Here is a 21,891-nt window from a genome sequence, read left to right as displayed (position 1 = left end):
GTGTGGGTATGTGTGTGTGTGTATATATGTGTGTGTGCATGTGTGTGTGTATGTGTGTCTGTGTGTGTACACATACATACCCCAGAGGTATATGTTCCATTCTCCTCGTGTGTGCTATTAAACCTGGAATTTCTGTCTTTTGTAGGGCTGAATCTCCGGCAGATGGAAGAAATCAGAGTAATGAACATCGTTTAAACATTTGCTTTATTAAAGTTAAAAACAAAAAAACAAATTGACAATCTCTTTTTTTTTGCTCAAACATGTTAATATTTATTCTGTGTACACATGGAGTATTTCTTCACCACGTCCCCTCAATTACCCACATCTCATATCATCATGTTATCCTTGTATAACTCTGGCCATGAACGTATTTACATCAGACATAAGAGGATACAGTGGGAGACGATCTTTCCCATGGGATGAGTAGCACATGGAGATAAAATTCAGGATCCGGATCACCGGGATTTATACAAAACCCCCGGGAGAATGGATTCACTGCCCCAAAGAGCTTGCAATCTAAGTGCTATGGCGGCAGGAAATGTAAGTGCTCAGTGGAGAGCTAAGAGGGCGAGTACATGCATTGGATGGATAAGGTTGAGGCTGAAATACACTAGGTTGCAAAAACAATGACAAAGGATTCAGGTCTGAGCGAGCAGTAGAGGCGAATAAGGTAGAAAGCAGACGGGTCTGAGCAGAGTTCAACACCACACAGGTGCTAAATCAGTACACTGAACTGGCATTGTTCTGTATGTGAAACATCCACCTCCTATTCCTGTGCATAACACCTCTCAGAAGGGTAAACTTCCCCCCATGTGGATTGAGGCGTAAAATAATGTTTTTGCACCATAAATAGTTTTTTTTTCCCCTATGCATTGTGTTCACAAAAACCCTCACATAAAGGGTTTGGGCCTAGCAGCAGCGGGGGACGTTGCGGTTACAGCTATATTGCTGTGGGATGCTCTGCAGCATGACTGTCCATCGCAGAAAGGGATTAGCGGGGTGGGGTGGGCAGGACACCTACCCGGACGGCACCCCCTTCTCCACGCTGAGTCACTTTATCATTGGGGGGGGCTCGCAGCCCAAGACGGTGTTAAGCCGATGGAAACCACGTTGGGTCAAGCGGCATCTAGAAAAAGGAGACAAACACGTTGTAACAGGCTGGAAAAAGAGAAATAAAGTCGATTTGGCTGAAGCAGATCAATAACAATTAGAGTATTACCGGACGTCTCTATCCCGCCAGTAATTAGCGTCTGATTCCCTTTCCCGTAACGCTCTTTACACCCTTCCAAACGCCAGCGGACAGGTCCCTAGTGCTGCCCGTGGGTCGTAAGACAGAGGTGAAAACCCGTACACGGGACGAACATGGCGGAACCCGGAACCTACACTGGTTTGGACCGACCCATGTCATCATCTCTTAACCCTTCCACTGCCAGAGTAGGCCTGCAATGCTAGAGAGATCCTCTACCTCCTACCGTGCAGCATTTTCGTTTGTAGGAAGCCGCGTTCCCGAACTGCAGTCCTGTAACCAACAGGTCAGGTTTTTCAGGTTTTTCAGGGTATCCCTGCTTCAGCACAGGCAGTGCAGTCAAAGACCGAGCCACCTGCGCTGAAGCAGGGATATTCTGAAAACCTGGCGGCCCTTGAAGACAGGGGGTTGCCCATACGGTCCAATTGAAAGATCTTGTAACCTGCAATCAACCTACACTTGTTTTCTGTTAACCCCTTCTCGGCCGGACGGACCAGCTGTACAAGACAAAGGTTCTATCTTTAGTGCGCCCCCGGCGTGGATAAAACCCGCCATAACCCCTAATAAAAGGAGTACAGCTGCATACAACCCTAAATTATTTAACCCATTTGGTGCTGAAGAGGCCAGCGATGCATTGCAAATTGCTACAAGCTTTTGACAAGCATGACAGAAGCTTTCAGTGCCGTGTCCTTACACCAGGAGAGGCCAACTCCAGTCCTCAAGGAACACCCACGGGTCAGGTTTTCAGGATATCTCTGCTTCAGCACAGGTGGCTCAGTCGAAGACTGAGCCACTGATTGAACCACCTGTGCTGAAGCAGGGATATCCGTAAACTCTGATCTGTTGGTAGCCTTTGAGGACTAGAGTCAGCCAGTCAACGACTAAGGCTAAGGCCCCGCTCCCAGAGTCAGCGCGCCCGCACTGCAGACAGGCGGGGCGCTGACATACACAGACCGCGATATGCGGTCTGTAGGGAGCGGGAGGTGGGCGGGAGTGGGAGGTTTGAGCGGGAGGGGGGGCGTGGCTTGAGCGAAGGGACCCGCTACTCTCCCCCCCTCCCTCCCTCCACGGCTCGGGTAAGTAAAGCACACACAGACAGAGGCAGGCACTCACGCACTCAGGCACACACATACACACACACACACACACACACAGACAGAGGCAGGCACTCACGCACTCAGGCACACACATACACACACACACACACACAGACAGAGGCAGGCACTCACGCACTCAGGCACACACATACACACACACACACACACAGACAGAGGCAGGCACTCACGCACTCAGGCACACACATACACACACACACACACACACAGACAGAGGCAGGCACTCACACACTCAGGCACACACATACATACACACACACACACACACACAGACAGAGGCAGGCACTCACGCACTCAGGCACACACATACATACACACACACACACACAGACAGAGGCAGGCACTCACGCACTCAGGCACACACATACATACACACACACACACACACACACACAGACAGAGGCAGGCACTCACTCAGGCACACACATACACACACACACACACACAGGCAAGCACTCACGCACTCAGGCACACACATACACACACACACACACACACAGACAGAGGCAGGCACTCACGCACTCAGGCACACACATACATACACACACACACACACACACACACACACACACACACACAGACAGAGGCAGGCACTCACGCACTCAGGCACACACAGACATACACACACACACACACACACACACACACACAGACAGAGGCAGGCACTCACTCAGGCACACACATACATACACACACACACACACACACACACACAGAGAGGCAGGCACTCACGCACTCAGGCACACACATACATACACACACACACATACACACAGACAGAGGCAGGCACTCACGCACTCAGGCACACACATACATACATACACACACACACACACACACAGACAGAGGCAAGCACTCACGCACTCAGGCACACACATACACATACACACACACACACACACACACACACACACACACAGACAGAGGCAGGCACTCACGCACTCAGGCACACACATACACACACACACACACACAGACAGAGGCAGGCACTCACGCACTCATACACACACATACACACACACAGACAGGCACGCACGCTGCTTTCACTCCACACTCCTCCCCGCTCCCCGAAGCTTCTCCTCCTCCCGAAGCCTCCCCTCCCCATTGGCTCACAGCCACACCACGTGACGCGTCAACGCTAGGGAACACCATTCTCTTGTATCCCATAGCGGCTGACGCGTCACAGCGTGAAGTGCGCTGTGCAGCCAGGGGGGACCGGGACCGGCTCCGCAGGATTCCCCTGCTGGTGGGGAACTCGCGTGTGGCCGCCCGCGCCACCGAGCGCAGCGGGAGCGAGGCCTTAGGCCACGGGCATGAGCGCGCTGGTACTTACCAGTGAGCCCCTACAGCCGCAATGAGAGCGGCTTTAGTAGGGGCTCGCCTACGCAAGCGCGCGGAAGCGTAGGTCTTAGGTACATTTTAAATTCAAGTGCTTGCCGGAGCGCAGGGCCGGTCACGTGAGCGGTTCGCCCAATGAGGGCGAACCAGCTCCGTGACGTCACTGGCCCGTCCGCCGACACGCCCCCGATACGCCCCCGGACGGCACACTGTCTAAGGCCAGGGAAAGCACCCGCTTTGCCTCAGCGCGCCTCCGCCAGCAAGCAATAACCCTGGACGAGGCCTAAGCCACAGATTGAGCCACCTGTGCTGAAGCAGGGATATCCGTAAAACCTGGTCTGCTGGCGGCCCTTAAGAACTGGCGTTGTCTTCGCCTGCTTTAACGCAATAGAATTTTAAGCAGCATCCAGACAGCGACTAGTTATTACACCCCAATAAAATCTAACACATGAATCAATGGTAATGTCGTAACTTTGCGTTAGTGTCAGAGACAGAAGGCCAGAGGGCTGACGCGTGATTGGAAAATCAAATCTGTATTTCCATGATATGGTACGCGTATTCCTTTTCAAAGAGTCGGCATTTCAATTGCTGTTTTTTTTTCTTTTTATGGGCTCCTCAGTGAGATAAACGACTCAGCGGTCGCTATTTAGGAAGAGGCAGAACTTAAACTGGAGACGGATCTGTTAATTTGGGGAGAAGATTCCGTCAGACTATTTAGCTGGAGAGATACAGCGCTTCCCCTGTTCTGCGCTCTGCCACAGGGCTCGGGGAAGGGTTTTATTGTATAAATCTATTACAGGGGGGTGGGGGTGGGGAGTAGCCCCCTAATTTATCTCTAGCAGTAATACCATACAGATGTAACCATTTCAGTGCCAGGCCACTGCTTTGCGCTCAGTTCCCAACGGTCACTAAAGTGATAATAACACTCGCGCTAAGCGTTTGGAGCCTCTTTGTAGTTAATAACAAAATGTAACGGTAACAAAAGGAAACAATGAATATGAAAGTACAAAAGAAATTAAAGTGTTCTGATCTATCCCATTTAATTCCTGAGTTATATCCAATGCTTAAACCAGGAGGGGGGGGTGGGGGGTGGGGGGTGGGGGGGTGGGGGGTGGGGGGGTGGGGGGGGGGTGGGGGGTGGGGGGGTGGGGGGGGGGGTTAACTTCAGTCCTCCAGGGTCACCAACAAGTCAGATTTTCAGGGTATCCCTGCTTCAGCACAGGTTTCACAGGTTAAAACCTGACCACCCCTGGGTTAAACCATCACACTGTGTTTAATCAGCAGATATTCTTTTTATATGTGTGTTTTATATATTGTGTGTGTGTGTGTGTGTTTGTGTGTATGTACTAATACTACACACGTAATACAACTTATATCACAATACTACACATTATACATGTTATATCACAACACTACACATGTGATATATATTATGTAGCGGTGTTTCTCCCACCCTCTGGGAGATGTCACTGCTACACGGTGTGGTGCATACCTGCTGGCTTACAGTTGATCCGAGTCGCCTGCGTTGTAGTGGAGGAGAACAGGAGAGGCTTCTGGGGCAGTAACTGATTCTTTCTCACGGTGACAGCGCCACCATCTCTTGCAGGCTCCAGGGATGTGGAGACAATCCCTGCAGGAGAACTCACTTCCCCTCCCCATGATAGATTGTAGCCTTAGGCAGGAGGATATCTTGCAAACAGGATCACTTTATTCAGGCACACTTAGATGGAACAGCATACACAGCATAATACACTTCTTGGGGCCTCACCCTCAGGATGTACCCTGGACCTCCACTCCAGACCAAGGGGCCCTGAAGCAGTCCTTGCTCTTCCCTTACTCCCTGGTGGAGCAGAGGGTATAGTCTCCTATCCACTCCCCTAAGGGAGGGAATACAGATTGGCAGCGCTCTGCACAGTTGCTAGCTGGTTAGACCAGCCTCTCTCAAGGACGTAGAGGCAGTGACTAAATTTAGCAGTGCAGCTCCTTAAGTACAAGGAAAGTAGGTACCAGGTCTGAATCCATGATTGGACACACACAGACCTAGTCCTACCGCCTCCCCTGTCACTCAAGAGAGCTGCTGTGAGTGGGGAAAATCCATGATAACTCCTGGCAGGCCTGCTCTTACCAAGACTTACAGCCAGGGAGGGCAGACAAGTAGTAAGAAACCAGCCCTGGCTACACTCTCCCTCTGGTGGAATCCAATGGTCCTCACTTGGAGCCAAATTAACGGGTGCCATCCTGCAGATGAGTAACCTGGAACAATACAACAGGGCATTAATAACCAAGAACATGGGTATACAGTTAATGATACCGTTATATTCACACAGCAGATTCTTCCACCTTCAAATGGTGACTACATAACACAGGATTACTCCCAACATGGAGAATCCCTTTAATTGTAATGCCTGGGGTCAGGTTTCTTCACAATCCTACCCACAATCCTACCCTCATGGTCGGCCACTTTTACAAAATAGACCCTCACTGGATCATTTTCAGGTCTATATTCTACCCGATCCATGAAGATCCCCCAGCCTATACTCTAAATCCTCATGAGATCACATATTCTCTCCTCTGTATGGTAAGCAGAGCGACTGGTCTTGGATCGTAGATAGTCTAGAATAACATCCCTAAGCAAGGATTCCAGGTTAGCCTCAATCTCCTGCATAATGGGCTCGAAATCATAGGGGTACTCATACCCATGAGATTGTCTGTACCTCGCTACAATGGCCCTGTCTGCCCTGCTGAGCTTGGTCAATTTCTTACTGCGGGCTAGTCCTGGCAAGACCCAGTACTTGGGCTCTTCTAAGGATGCCTCCTGGTATAAAATGGAGGTGTCACAATACCCAGCTGTATCTCCCCTACTCTCTTCCTCAGCGACTCCGCTGTCTCCCCTGGAGAAAATGATCTCTCCTCCCACCAATAATCCACTGCGTCCCCATCTATCAGTAAGAATCTAGTGCGGGTCATAGATATGGAGTAACCTTGGAATAGCTGATCCCACCATTTGCGTATTGCCCATTGGGAACCATAGAAGAGGATGACTCATCCTCGGTGTCCATTCTGGATGAAACACCTGATGTTTAGGACCGGCAAGACGGTAATTTACCCGATTTACCACTAAAGGGCTGTGGTGAGTGGGTGGATCCCTTGGAGCGGATTATACTGGACACGGGGAACTCTCTGCCTGACCCTTCTTCTGAGTCAACCCAATCCTGGTAGTCTGAGGAGGGTTTAGGGACTTTCTTTTTACCAGATGACCCATGGGGAATATACTGGGAACTGGTGCTAGAGTGGGCAGGGGCATGGACATGGCCAAGAGTGACAGGGATTGTGGCCTTGGGCTCACCAACGTCCGGGGCAAAGTCCTTAGATTTTACTAGGCCACGACCTGCCGCGGGTGGTGTTCTCTTGGGAGCTGGGTCCACAGGCCGCCTTTTCCCTCTGCCCGTAACCTGGCGGATGCAGTCATCCATTTCTTCTCTGGAGGGGGCAGTACTCACCGAAGCGGTCACAGCTCAGTCTCGGTCCGCTCCGGCGGTCGCCTCGGAAGTGACGTCATCAGGTGGAGACATTGTGGAATCCTGGTACAGACCCAGATTCCGCATGAGAAGTACGTCATCTGCCATGGGCAGGGCCTCCTCACTGGCTATCTCTGCCTCAGCCTGCCTGGATTAAGGGGGTGGTGCCTCACCACTCCGCTGGTTCAAAGTGGTCGTCAGGTTATCCGGAATGGCTGAAGAGTCCATCTCGGCTATGCTGGGAGCTTCCACCACCGTGGGACTCCTCCGCGGTTTGGGGTGCACCAGCGCTCCCCATGTGGTGGTCTCTGGGCTTTGCCGCTCTACTTTACAGGTACGTGGCTTTTTCTCCTCAGCTTCACTAGGGTGGTCCGCCGGTTTGCAACTCACCACAGACCTGGAGCTGTCATCATCCGATGAGGGTGGTAGCAGCTGCTCCATCGGGGAAGGGTACCTCGTTACTTCTCTCTGGCTGGCAGCTATCGGGCGGAAGCCATCCAACTCTGATGCCACCAGAGAACCTACTCTGGCCTCATTTGGTTCGGTCACCTCACCCAGTGGTCTATTGGTGTCTGGCTCAGGAACCGGGGCACACGGACCCCCAGGAACGCTGGATGGGGCACACGGGACCTCCATGATAGTGGTGTCTCTGCGGGCCACCTCGCTGGGCGTAACCACCAGACCCTCGCTCTGGTCACTGGCTGGTAGTAGGGGCACTACAGGGCACATCAAGGCTCCCCCTGGTGCTCCTTCTGTATCCCCAGGTGGGATACAGGGTAGATGTTGTCACTCCACTGGGGGGAGGAAAGAGACACACTGATTTATGGGAGAGTCCCAGTATATACCCTGGGGGATGGGCTTGTAACTCTGCCACATAACAGGGCAGGTCTGAAACTGACAGGCATTACATCAACTGCATGTGACCCAACCAGTATCATCCCCCAGGCTGACACTCTCAGGTTGTTGCTAGGCCCACCCCGGGATAAAATAAGTGTATCCAGGCTGCAATGGCAAGCTAGGCCCTCATGAGAGAATGAACCCCTCACATTGGCTGTACTTACCAGGACTTACACTGGTGGAGCCCAACAGGAGAGTAGCGGCCGGAGGCTATGCTACACATATATACATATATACAGTCTTGAAAATGGCTCCTTGGAGAGACGAAACTTTGACCTTAGTAATAAACTTTTTGCATTCTGGTAAAACTCCTGGTGTGCCTGCTATTACTTTCTAATATACCCAATTTTTTGGCAGCTAAATTACCCGGATAGTACAACATTTTTAGTGGAGTGCCACTATAATCAATGATATAAATGCCCGACTCTTGTGTTCTGCTCAAGGATGTCTTCTCCCTACCCCTTTTGTATCTAAAGCCCTCTCCCACCTAAAACCTCTCTCACTGACTGTCCCACACCTCTGGAATGCCCTTCCCCTCAATATCCCCTCTCTCCACCTTTAGGACCTTTCTTAAAACGCATCTCTGTAACGCAGCTTATGAGTAGCTCTGTGGCTGATACTTTACACCTCATACATCCTCGGCCCCTTGCAGATGCACTTACCAGAACGCCCTCCTACTGTCTCTGTACGTTCTTTCCACTTACCACTTCGATTGTAAGCTCTTCAGGGCAGGCACCCTCTTTCCTATTGTCACTGTCATGTCTGAAGCGTTTATTCCCATTGTATTATATGATTATCACGTGTATCACTGCTGTGAAGCGCGGTGTACATAAATGGCGCTATATAAATAAACATATACATACATACATACTATAAAACCACGTGTTTTATGAACATTTACAAAGCTGAGCTTACACCCGCGTGCAAAGAGAGAATGAACGTGTCCCACTGAACAGCAGTGTCTGTGACAGGCGTCTCTGCACAGCCTTCCTGCTGCATTATACTGAATCAATATCCGTTTAGTCAGTAGGGCTATTGACGTATTTTAAAATAAAAGTCCGCCCTTCAGCTACTTCTCTCGTTATAAGTAATTTGTCTTGTCAGCGAGCGGTGAATATTATGCCAGCGCTTCACGGGCTGTCAGCTTATAAAGATCCCCTCCGCACGGTTACAACTGTAAATAATTTTAAGGGAAAATATTGAAAAATCAATGCCGGGCTTCCTGCGGTCTGTCACAAACAAATCAATCACCGCGCTGCTCAGCAGCGGGACAGCGCGGCGCTGGCAGCAGATGGCATTCTTGGCTAGGTTCTCCCTTTTCAGGAATCGCTTCGTGTGATGGCGTCGTCGCGAACGTTTAAATGTCCTCTCGGCGCGGGCTTCACGCGGCGGGGGAGCCAACCTATCAAGTTCTAATATTCGGTATCTTGTAGAGCAGGCGGGCTCGACTCCGGTCCTCAAGACCTCCCAACAGGACAGGGTTTTAAGGAAATTCCAGCTTCAGCACAGATGGCTCAATCAGTGGCTCAGTCAAAGACTGAGCCACTGATTGAGACACCTGTGCTGAAGCTGGGACTCATTGAGCCATCTGTGCTGAAGCTGGGACTCATTGAGCCATCTGTGCTGAAGCTGGGACTGATTGAGCCACCTGTGCTGAACCTGGGATATCCTTAAAACCTGACCTGTTGAGGTGGGAGGGGGGGGGGCCTCAAGGACTACAGTTGATCACCCCTGTTATAAAGAGGCGCTGAATGCCCGAGCGCATTCCAGCCACCTCGGTGCTGCAACTTCTGGGGCAATAAGATTTTGGAGAAGGCGTATTACGATGGTAACGTCGCTGTCTTGGAAGTGGGTGAGCTTGGTCCTGTTCCCGGTGTTAAGCTCCTTCTGATCTTGGGCCACATTTTTCAGATTGTAAGCTCTGCGGGGCAGGGACCCGAGTCTGGAAATATCTATCTATATATATACAAATTGACAGGGGGTTACAAACAGCAATGAGCTGAAGCAGGCTTCCAGAGGGGAAAGGGTTAATGTAGGCACATGTCGATTAAGTAGTGTTATAATCCCCGGCCCCAGCAAAACCTTAACCCCTACACCACGCCTCCTCTCCAAATATTGATTTAAAGGTGGCACCCGCTGTAGCACCATTGGAGTTACAATGTAATGCAAGCAGTGGATATGGAACGCCCTTTCTTACGTGTTTGACATCTGATTCACAGTTCAACGTAGATAAGTAACCTTTGTTTTATTCTTATTCCATTGTATGGTGGGAAATGGCAATTTGGGAATATTTATATTATTTTGGAACAGACCTTTTAACATCAGTATATCAGGGTGATGATTAGTTATAGGGAGCAATTATATGGGGTAATAGGAGAAGTTATAAAGAGTGGTTATATATGGCAATAGGAGGAGTTATAGGGAGGGGTTATATAGGGCAATAGGAGGAGTTATAGGGAGGGGTTATATGGGACAATAGGAGGAGTTATAGGGAGCGGTTATATGGGACAATAGGAGGAGTTATAGGAAGCGGTTATATGGGACAATAGGAGGAGTTATAGGAAGCGGTTATATGGGACAATAGGAGGAATTATAGGGAGTGGTTATATGAGGAGTTATAGGGAGTGGTTATATGCGACAATAGGAAGAGTTATAGGGAGTGGTTATATGCGACAATAGGAGGAGTTATAGGGAGTGGTTATATGCGACAATAGGAGGAGTTATAGGGAGTGGTTATATGAGGAGTTATAGGGAGTGGTTATATGGGACAATAGGAGGAGTCAGGCAGTGCAATTTGATACAAAGAGTAAATTACCCAAGATACATTCTTTATCTTCTTGACCTTATCATCATTATCTTGGGTTATTTTTTTAATAGTTTATGCCGGTTACTGTCAGCAAAGCAGTTACTTTATGGGACCTCAAGAAGTCCCAAATCCAGTTTGGTAAATTCCCCCAACTCACCCATCTTCCCCATCTCACCCATCTCGCCCAATTCCCCGATCTCGCCCATCTCGCCCATCTCGCCCATCTCACCCAACTCTCCCATTTCACCCAACTCACTCATCACACCCAACTTGCCCAATTCGCCATCTCACCCAACTCACTCATCTCGCTCAACTCACCCATCTCTCCCAATTCGCCCAACTCTCCCAACACTCCCATCTCACCCAATTTGCTTAATTCGCCCATCTCACCCAACTCTCCCAATTCGTCCATCTCGCCCAATTTGCCAAATTCCATCTCACCCAACTCTCCCAACTCGCCCATCTCACCCATCTCGCCCAATTTGCCCATTTCACCCAACTCTCCAATCTCGCCCAACTCACCCATCTCGCCCAACTCAACCATCTCGGCCAATTCGCCCAATTCGCCCATCTCGTCCAATTCGTCCATCTCACCCATCTCGCCCATCTCCCCAACTCTCCCAACTCACCCATCTCGCTCAACTCACCCATCTCGTCCAATTCGCCCATCTCACCCAAGTCACCCATCTTGCCCAACTCACCCATCTCGCCCATCTGACCCAACTCACCCATCTCTCCCAATTCGCCCATCTCACCCAAATCTCCAAACTCACCCATCTCGCCCAATTTGTACATCTCGCCCAATTCGCCCATCACCCCCAACTCACCCATCTCGCCCAACTCACCCATCTCGCTCAACTCACCCATCTCGTCCAATTCGCCCATCTCACCCAAATTCTCCCAACTCACCCAACTCACCCATCTCACCCAATTTGCCCAACTCTCCCAACTCGTCCATCTCACCCATCTTGCCCAATTCGACCATCTCACCCATCTCACCCATCTCACCCATCTCTCCCAACTCTCCCAACTCTCCCAACTCTCCCAACTCACCAATATCGCCCAATTCGCCCAACTCACCCAAGCCAATACAATAACATAGTTCCTATGTTACTCCTGTTGGGGTGAGTGAGACCTTAGAGCCACAGTCCCTTTGAAGCTATTTCTCTTTCATATATTGCTGTATACAAGACTCCATAAATAATTAACCTTTTCTTATGGTTTCATTCTATGTGACATGCTACATAAAGCGTGCCATACAATATAATTAGCACTGCCATATTCCTGGCACTCGCACCTTGCCGTCTGCCAATTCCGTTCACTCTGCCACCCAAATAAACACAGCCATCTTGGTTGGGTACAAATGGTCATGGACTTTTTTAAAACATAAACACCAGCACTCCTGCACCGGTCAGTAAGTAACGCCACCCAGTGACCTGATTCTCCTCACCGCCACTACACAACCCAGGGAGCAATCATGGTTCGTAACGCCTGAGATACCTGATGAACCTGTCCTCTTTCGGGCGTCGAGCACGCAGTCCCACCTCACCATTCTCGCTGTCCGTCTTTTCCAGCGATGTGTGAACCGTCCGCGCAAGATTGCAAACTCGCCGACATTTGACATTATTCAGCGGGGGTGGGGGGGGGAGGTGCAAAAAGAACATGTGCAAGCAAGTCACATGACTAACGTTTACGTTCTGTTGATCATGTGACCTAATATATATATTTTTTTTCTTACTAAATGTAGCACAAATTTGGTTAAAACAAAAACATTTCCACATTTTCTCTGAATTTCAAAAAAGAAACCTTTCACGCCTTATTTAACAAAAAAAGTTATTTTCTTTTTTCTTCTTGCAAAAATTACTCAAATTTGACAAAAAAAAAGTTTCCGAACTAAGTTCACACATCTCTACGCTTGTCACATGTACAGTAAGATGTTAATGACACTAAACTTGCGGCCTGTTTTTAACTCTATGACACGCCATGGCCCTTATTCTGAAAGGTGTGATGTGATAAACGCTGATGACACGCTAAGGCAGGAAAAGCACCATTAAGCACCATTACCATTGGGATTGTCATGCGACAGCGCGTCATCGCCGCTTATCGCACCTTCCAGAATCAAGGCCGATATATCTGTGTGGCACCGAGGAAAATCAAATCAAATTGTTCCTCGTTTTTTCCAGCTCCAATGTGTTGGCAAATCTCGATGCAAATGTCAGCAAAGTCCGCGCTTAATTCCATTACAGACTCTTTATTTATTATGTTTTTATTTTAATTACTGTGTTGGATCTCAATTTGTGTATTTAGTCCTCCTCTTTCCGACCATTTGCATATAATTAAATGGCTGCCATCCCAGTCTGGGCCCCAGCGGGGAAGCTGACAGGAAATTAAAATGGCCGCCATTCTCCCCACAGAAGTCAATCGGATGAGAGAAGCTTGGGGGATACAAGATGATTTCAGACAATTGGAAGGGAGAAATAGATGAGGATATACATTTTTAAGAGTATTTTAATGTTATGGGTTGTTGTTTATTTTTGTTTTTTTACCGAAGTAGGTCTGCTACTTTAAATTATATACACCTGTGCCCTCTTGTCTTCCTACTTGGCAAAGCCCTCCGTATACATTCTTGTTCATTTTAATTAGCAATCATTTCAAATGAACCCACAATGACATCTGCAGCGTACTTACAAATACCAGAGGATCCACGCGTTTTAGCCATGGAAGAGTTAATAGTTTATGTCTACTCTCTGGGGTGATGGATGGATTTGTGTGTGTGTATATTTGCAAACAAGCTTTAATGTTAATATATTCAATTCGCAGTGTCCCTGCAGCAAGATTTATTTGGTGTAGACACAACTAATATTTGCCAAGTAAAAATACATTTTAATTTTACTAGCTCTGTTTACATCAGCAAACTTAAGTGGGGCTTTCAGCTCCCTCTCACTGACCTGCCCCATGGCACTCACCCCGGGGATTAGTTGGTGTTCTGGTAGCGTCATTGTGAGGGACTCACATACAAGGGCACATTATACTGTGTTTATGATGTGAGATTGTGCGATTGTTATTGAAGTTTTGCGGAATGAGAGACTTGAACTCATTGAGACTGATTTCCCACAAGTTATACTCACTGCTAATAAGGCAGGTTGGCTTCCAGTAAGTGAGCTTTGTTCATAAAAACTGGAATTGTGTTTGAATGATTTTCATTTGTAATCAGTAAGACCGATGTCCATTGAGCGAGACTCACTCCTAGTGCGTGAGACTGCCTTCCATTGAGCGAGACTCCCTCCTAATGCGTGAGACTGCCTTCCATTGAGCGAGACTCACTCCTAATGAGTGAGACTGCCTTCCATTGAGCGAGACTCACTCCTAATGAGTGAGACTGCCTTCCATTGAGCGAGACTCACTCCTAATGCTTGAGACTGCCTTCCATTGAGCGAGACTCACTCCTAATGCGTGAGACTGCCTTCCATTGAGCGAGACTCACTCCTAATGCGTGAGACTGCCTTCCATTGAGCGAGACTCACTCCTAATGCGTGAGACTGCCTTCCATTGAGCGAGACTCACTCCTAATGCGTGAGACTGCGCTCCATTGAGCGAGACTCACTCCTAATGCGTGAGACTGCCTTCCATTGAGCAAGACTCACTCCTAATGAGTGACTGCGCTCCATTGAGCGAGACTCACTCCTAATACGTGAGACGGCCTTCCATTGAGCAAGACTCACTCCTAATGAGTGAGACTGCCTTCCATTGAGCGAGACTCACTCCTAATGCGTGAGACTGCCTTCCATTGAGCGAGACTCAGTCTTAATGCGTGAGACCGGAATGGGACTTGTCTTCGCTGCCGGTTAGCCGCCATGGGACAGGTAACCGTGCCCATTTCGCCCACAGTATTTGGTTGCCGGAGGTAGGTTTGGAGTTAAGGTTAGGGGTTAGGTTTAGGAGTTAAGGTTAGGGGTTAGGTTTAGGCGTTAGGGTTCGGGGTTACGTTTTGGAATTAAGATTAGGGGTTAGGTTTAGGAGTTAAGGTTAGGGGTTAGGTTTAGGAGTTAAGGTTAGGGGTTAGGTTTAGGAGTTAAGGTTAGGGGTTAGGTTTAGGAGTTAAGGTTAGGGGTTAAGTTTAGGAGTTAAGGTTAGGGGTTAGGTTTAGGCGTTAGGGTTCGGGGTTACGTTTTGGAATTAAGATTAGGGGTTAGGTTTAGGAGTTAAGGTTAGGGGTTAGGTTTAGGAGTTAAGGTTAGGGGTTAGGTTTAGGAGTTAAGGTTAGGGGTTAGGTTTAGGAGTTAAGGTTAGGGGTTAGGTTTAGGAGTTAAGGTTAGGGGTTAAGTTTAGGAGTTAAGGTTAGGGGTTAGGTTTAGGAGTTAGGGTTAGGTTTAGGAGTTAAGGTTAGGGGTTAGGATTAGGCGTTAGGGTTCGGGGTTACGTTTTGGAATTAAGATTAGGGGTTAGGTTTAGGAGTTAAGGTTAGGGGTTAGGTTTAGGAGTTAAGGTTAGGGGTTAGGTTTAGGAGTTAAGGTTAGGGGTTAGGTTTAGGAGTTAAGGTTAGGGGTTAGGTTTAGGAGTTAAGGTTAGGGGTTAAGTTTAGGAGTTAAGGTTAGGGGTTAGGTTTAGGAGTTAGGGTTAGGTTTAGGAGTTAAGGTTAGGGGTTAGGATTTAAGGTTAGCGGTTAGGTTTAGGAGTTAGGGTTAGGTTTAGGAGTTAGGGCTAGGAGTTATGGTTAGGGGTTAAATTTAGGAGTTCAGGTTAGGGGTTAGGTTTAGGAGTTAAGGTTAGGAGTTAAGGTTAGGTGTTAGGTTTAGGAGTTAGGGTTAGGTTTAGGAGTTAGGGGTTAGGTTTAGGAGTTAGGGTTAGGTTTAGGAGTTAGGGGTTAGGTTTAGGAGTTAGGGATTAGGTTTAGGAGTTAAGGTTAGGGGTTAGGAGTTAAGGTTAGGGGTTAGGTTTAGGAGTTAGCGTTAGGTTTAGGAGTTATGGTTAGGGGTTAGGTTTAGGAGTTAAGGTTAGGGGTTAGGAGTTAAGGTTAGGGGTTAGGTTTAGGAGTTAGCGTTAGGTTTAGGAGTTAGGGTTAGGGGTTAGGTTTAGGAGTTAAGTTTAGGGATTGTATGTTTGATTTTGAAGTTGGGCTCAAACATTCAACTGCAAGTTCAGAGTCAAATGCCAAATTCTCGAAGCATCGAAACCCCCCAACGTGCCACGCTTAGCATACCGTATGCCAGTGTGTATGTATTTATACTGTGAGAACAAAGGAACAAGCACAAATACCGTATTATATTGTCAAGTGATCACACTTGTGAAGGTGGAAATAAAATGGAAAATAAAAATAATAATAATATTATACAGTGCTCTGAACGGGTGCTGCTCCTTAAAGGACTCTATCCAAGACCAGAGAGAGACACCGAGGCAGGAGATGGGGAGCGCACTCACAGTGACAGCCAGGAATATATACAAAGAGACGACATACACATATAGTGCCACAGAGTTTCTGATGAAAATAATATGGATAAATAAATAGCAATCTCACTCACGTTTCCCGTGTGTAATCAAAGCTTTTGGTTATCTGGAGAGACCACCTCAGATACAGGTTTCAATGGGGTTGTTCGTCAGCATAGTCACGTAGAAAAATGGGGGAAGGAGGATCCCATATGTGGAAAATGGAGGACACAGAGATAGTGCAGTCCACCCTACGCGTATCGCTCGAGGAAGCTCTGATTTCGAGCGAAACGCGTAGGGTGGACTGCACATACTAAAAAGGGACTATCAGGCTCTTGGTGAACTGTGGTGACATCCTGCAAAAGAATAGGTTCCTTCTTCCTGCAAAACTCCAGTGTGGACGGCCGCCACGGGTGGAATACCAGAGAAGGAGAAAGTGTTCCCTGTTACCACTGTCTGACCCCGGGAGGTCCCAATGCCTGAATCCATTTTATGTTTGTGAGTGCAACTTTTGCATATTTATTCTTCTGTTATAAAGCAATATTGCTCTATCTCTGTGTCCTCCATTTTCCACATATGGGATCCTCCTTCCCCCATTTTTCTACGTGACTGTATGCTGACGGACAACCCCATTGAAACCTGTATCTGAGGTGGTCTCTCCAGATAACCAAAAGCTTTGATTTCTCACGGGAAACGTGAGTGAGATTGCTATTTATTTATTCATATTATTTTCATCAGAAACTCTGTGGCACTATATGTGTATGTCGTCTCTTTGTATATATTCCTGGATGTGAGTGCGCTCCTGATTCCCTGCCTCAATGTCTTTATACTGGTGTTTATACCGTGGCAACCATGTGCCACACAGAAATAGCATACGAGGCACAGAAATAGGGACAGGTGCACGAAATGTCCTGTTCCCAAGAGCTTACGCTCTTGCAGACACACAGCACAGGGCACAGACAGGATCCGCCGCCTGTTTCACGGTGCCTTCTGCAGCGTCGCCCACAAAGATGGCATTTTCCTGGGATCTTAATTAAGATAACGAGGAACACCTGCGAAAGTCCTGGGAGCTCAGACAGCAGAATCAATCATAATCCTTTAAGCACGGCCAAAAATCGGTTGAGCCCGGTGACAGATCCACTCCACCGACGCTGCTAATGCACCGTGATACTCTGACGGGTGATTAGATATTTAAACGGCCTGACAAGTGGCTCGTCTCACACCCGGAAGCTGGTGTTAACCCCTTCGGGGCCGGAGAGCAGCACGCAGCTCCGTCCAGCACCGATCGCCGCGGTGCAGACGCTGCCGGTGCAACGAAATCGTCAGCTTTTAGCCACGTGCCCCTCTCCTTGCCGTTTTAACCTCTCGGCTGCCAGTGCGCTCAGCAGTGCACTGCTTCTGGCAACGAAGGGGTTGGTGTGCGTCATTGTCATCGCGCGTCTGTTTGCGTCAATGTTCTTGGCCCCGAGTTCTGTGCCGTCCTGGGGAGACGACAGCAGGAGTTGGCGAGGATTTTACATGGCGCACGGGTTGGGACAATCAAATTCTGCGTCTCCGGGCTTCACTTTCTTACCTTGTTTTGAGTTAAAAATCCAAAAGCCAACAATTTGCGTCACACAAAGTAGCGGATTTCCCGTTAGACCTGTTAGGCTCGGGCCTACGGCGGCAAAATGTGGGCCTATCGGGCCTGATAGAAAGTAATTTGGTTGTTGCGGCCGCCTCCTTACCTGCCGCCCTCTTCCTAGTTCTGAACCGCAGCATCAAATGACGCCATGGCAACACGACGCCGCAGTGTCAAATGACGTCATGATGCCGCGTTACCATGGCAACATGATGCTGTGTGACGTCACGTTGGTGTTATTTTACGCTGTGGTTCAAAAGGAGGAGGGGGGCGGCAGTTGGAGGCCACTGGTCACATGAATGAGACCCAAACGGTGGAAACGGCTGTCTGTGACTAGCAGGGGTCACATTATGGCGGCCTTTCAAAGCTCCCGCACCCAGCGGGCCATTAGGGAGCTGTGATGTCATCCGTTGCAGCTTCCTATTGGCCCACATGACGCGGAGGCTGTAAAAAGCAGAGAGTTACCGGCACCCCCTTTGGAAGTAAGTATCTCTGGAAGCAGGGGGTCCCCGGACCTGAAATAAATGGGGTTCATCTCCGGGAACCCCCTGCTTCAATCATGGGTAAAAAAAATGTTTAAAGAATAGCAGAATTTAACGTAGAAAATCGCTGACGTAGGCAGCTCCGCGAGTCACACCGCCGCGGCAAGAGAGGCGAAGCAAAAGAAATATCTCAAGCGGCCATTATTCTTCCGAGTTTACCCGAATATTGCGTGCGTGCCTAATTTGGGGGACTCGTTGACAACCGACATATAGATTTGCATAGTTGGGAAGACTTGTCGCGCTCCCCCTTACCTCCGTCGCCGCGGTCTGCGGGTTCGCCTTTCCTTCGCAGCAATATTTTTATATTGGACGCGGCAAAACTGTGTTCCCATTTTGTTTGCTGCGGTAACACTCGCCCCCCGGTTTGTTTTAATATATGCAGCATTTGGTGACCTTTAATAAAAACGAATGACCTAAGCTGCCGATCGATTGGTTCCCCCGTGATCGATCAACAAAGATCCTGCTTGCCAGGGCTCACTAAATGGCCGCCTTTCAGTTTCAATCCATCAGTCCGTGTAACTCAGCAGCTACAATGTATTCTTATATTACTACGGTAACATTATCTATTGTTACAGTTTGCAGCTTAAACTGCTGGGAACATTGGCAACAAATAATCCCAAACAGAAAAGTGCTACAAAGATCTTGCACTGCTGGGGAAGTGGGTTAAAACCTGCTAGAGAAATCAAAGGATGCTCAGTATATAAAAACTAATTGAAAATAGCATTGAGTTGAATTAAAAAAATTTTTAAAAAAAGGCAAGTATTATCTAATACTACAGATATGATTTATTTAAAAAAAACCATGTAGAATATTGCACAGATCGCTGCTTTAAGGAACGCCAACCATCTTTCAGATCGTTTTGCCCCTTTCCCCCCTGACGAGGATCAAGCCCCGTTAACACTACACTGACTTATATCCACGTGCATGGAAATCAACGCTTTGTTAACTGTGCGTTACTCCAGTTTTACTCCAGGTGTTTCCGAGAGGATGGCGCTATTAACAAGTATACAGAACTACCCCCCTTGTTATATAATGCCCCTTGCTTGTTGATAGCTAGAGGGCAGGTCTGCTTGGAAAACACAGATACTTTGCAAAGGGACGGATCAGCGCGGTAATAACCCGCGACTTAACGGGGATGAACGCAAGCAAAGCATTTCTTTATACCCCCGGCTGACATGAGACACGGCACATCGAAAATTGGGCAAAGTGCACACCTTGGTGGCGTAAAATAGTGAATGCTCCTATTTCAGTAATAATAATAATCCCTCGTTTTACTGCTACTAATAGTAACATTACACGCGGTGTCGGCCGCCCGGGAACCGCCTCCCGGGACGCTCAGAAAACCGCCCCCCCCCCCCGATATTTCTGGGGCTAAACTCTTCCATTCCATTCTTGCTTTAGTCTTCTTTTTAAAGGATTAAGGGAGCACTTCTGCCCCTTTAGAAATATATGTGTAACCGCCCTATTTTTAACATGGGTGGGATGCAGGGGGTCTTTGCAGTTGAATCGCATTCAGCTCCAGGGTTCCCCTGCTTCCCGAGATACCTACCAGGGGACGTACCGCATGTTCCTCTCCTTCAGGGGAAAGAAAATGGCTGCCACTAAAAAGCTGCAATGTCAACCGTCGTGAACGGTTTTTATATAGAGCACGCAGACCCATGCACACTTCTACTTACTGTATAGCAGGGAGCGGGCAACTCCGGTTATCAGGGGCCACCGACAGGTCAGGTTTTCAGGATTTCCCTGCTTCAGCACAACTGGTTCAATCAGTGTCTCAGTCATCATGATTGAGCCACCTGTGCTGACGCAGGGATATCCTGAAAACCTGACCTGTTGGCGGCCCTTTGAGGCCTGGAGTTGCCCCGCTCCCTGAATTCTATGCTGCTCAAATTGCGAGCCTGTCATGTGATGCTTATTCTGGTGTGCTGCGCCCCTTATTGCACGCCAAAATAAGACATTATTATTGTGAGGTCACTCCGGATAACTGCCACATTGGCTACAAAAAAAAAAAAAAAAGTCTCAAATATTACTTGACATCAAATTGCCTCCAATATAAAAATAAAAACGGCTGAATGACTTTTCCCGTGTAAATCGTAATAATAGAATATAATAACCCTATAATAATAATAAAGGGTGATCGGGATAATGGGGTTTGATGTAATTGTGGCTTGCACATTCCTTTTATTATTATTATTATTATTTCGGTGGGGTCACCGCGTTCAGACGCCGCGGATCTGCGCGCGATTTGGTAATCAGAAAAATGCTCCCATCAATTCTCAGCTATTAAAGTGCAAGAAACCAGTTAACCAGACAAATGTATCAAACAAGACAGATGCCTTGAAACGATCAGTGATTCACATCATGCTAGGAAGATTTCTGCTTAATGCCAGTTTTAAATAATGTTTATAAACAGCGCGGCCCCAACTGCTTTATAATTCACAGCAATATCCCCCTAGGCGCTGGGAATAGAGTCTGTGCAGACTGCTACGTTTCAATTTATTATGTTTGCTTAGCATTCAGCCGCACTTCAAATTGACTGCAAGAAGATTCTCCCTGGGTAACCCTTGCCGATCCAGAAGCGTTAGAAACTTCTTGCGTTGTTTGCATTCATCTTAAAAACAAACGGGTCTTATTAAACCGCTGATCGCACCCCTTAGATAACATGGTATCCGTGATGCATAGAACTTCTTTTTGTTCTTCTTCTGGCATCTCCATTTAATAGAAGAAACAAGTTCATCCGAGTGGTTAATGTTTAGGGCAGATCCTTAATCAGATAAGAGAAACGCAGAATTGTATACATCCCTCTAACTTTCCCCTTATTGACACAAACTGGGGGGAAATACTTTGAAATCTTCCATAGCAGATGAGGTTGAAATAAGACATATGTCCATTGAGTTCAACCTATTATTTTGATGTTAACATGCATGCGTTTAAAATGCCGGAGATTTACTGCAAATAAGGCCATATGCGTCCCATTATGCAGCCCTGCTGTAATGCTGCACAGTGAGGGGTTTATTAGCTAAATCTGTCCTTTAGCAATTTTAATACATTAGCCATTTGTTAGGCAGATGAGGCTGACACTAGCGCAGAGCGGGCGATGTATTTGAAGTGTAGAACGTGGAGAACAGTCGCCCTTACCCTATAAAGTCAGATCGCGGCGATTTGGAAACGTCGCACAGAACGCAGCGCTGACTTCCATCGGGAACTAGCTGATATACCCGGTGTTTTATCAGGAATTCTGTGCAGGTTTTGCACTTTATAAAATAAAAGCCAATGACTTCAAGATACACTAAACCTGATACATGCTATAATAAATGTGTGTCACCAATTACTACTTCCTAATTCCTTATATTGCTCTATAACTCCTCCTATAACCCCATATAA

At 47.9% G+C, this 21,891-nt stretch overlaps 1 protein-coding gene across 3 annotated transcripts in view; it reads right to left on the bottom strand.

The window, feature by feature from the left end:
* Positions 1-21,891, bottom strand: part of LOC142470069 (uncharacterized) — a 55,821-nt gene that overhangs the window by 30,287 nt on the left and 3,643 nt on the right. For 2 of the 3 annotated variants that reach the window (XM_075576983.1, XM_075576984.1), the window contains exon 2: positions 1,022-1,126. The gene's annotated coding sequence lies outside the window, so the exon portion shown is untranslated. Of the gene's footprint in view, positions 1-1,021; positions 1,127-5,824; positions 6,106-21,891 lie in introns of those variants that run through there. The other variant, XM_075576985.1, reaches the window with a different exon arrangement.

The sequence above is a fragment of the Ascaphus truei genome, chromosome 19 (genome assembly GCF_040206685.1).
Source record: "Ascaphus truei isolate aAscTru1 chromosome 19, aAscTru1.hap1, whole genome shotgun sequence".
Lineage (NCBI taxonomy): Eukaryota > Metazoa > Chordata > Amphibia > Anura > Ascaphidae > Ascaphus > Ascaphus truei.
Note: the sequence above shows the minus strand (reverse complement) of the source record. Positions and strands in the feature narration are given on the sequence as shown.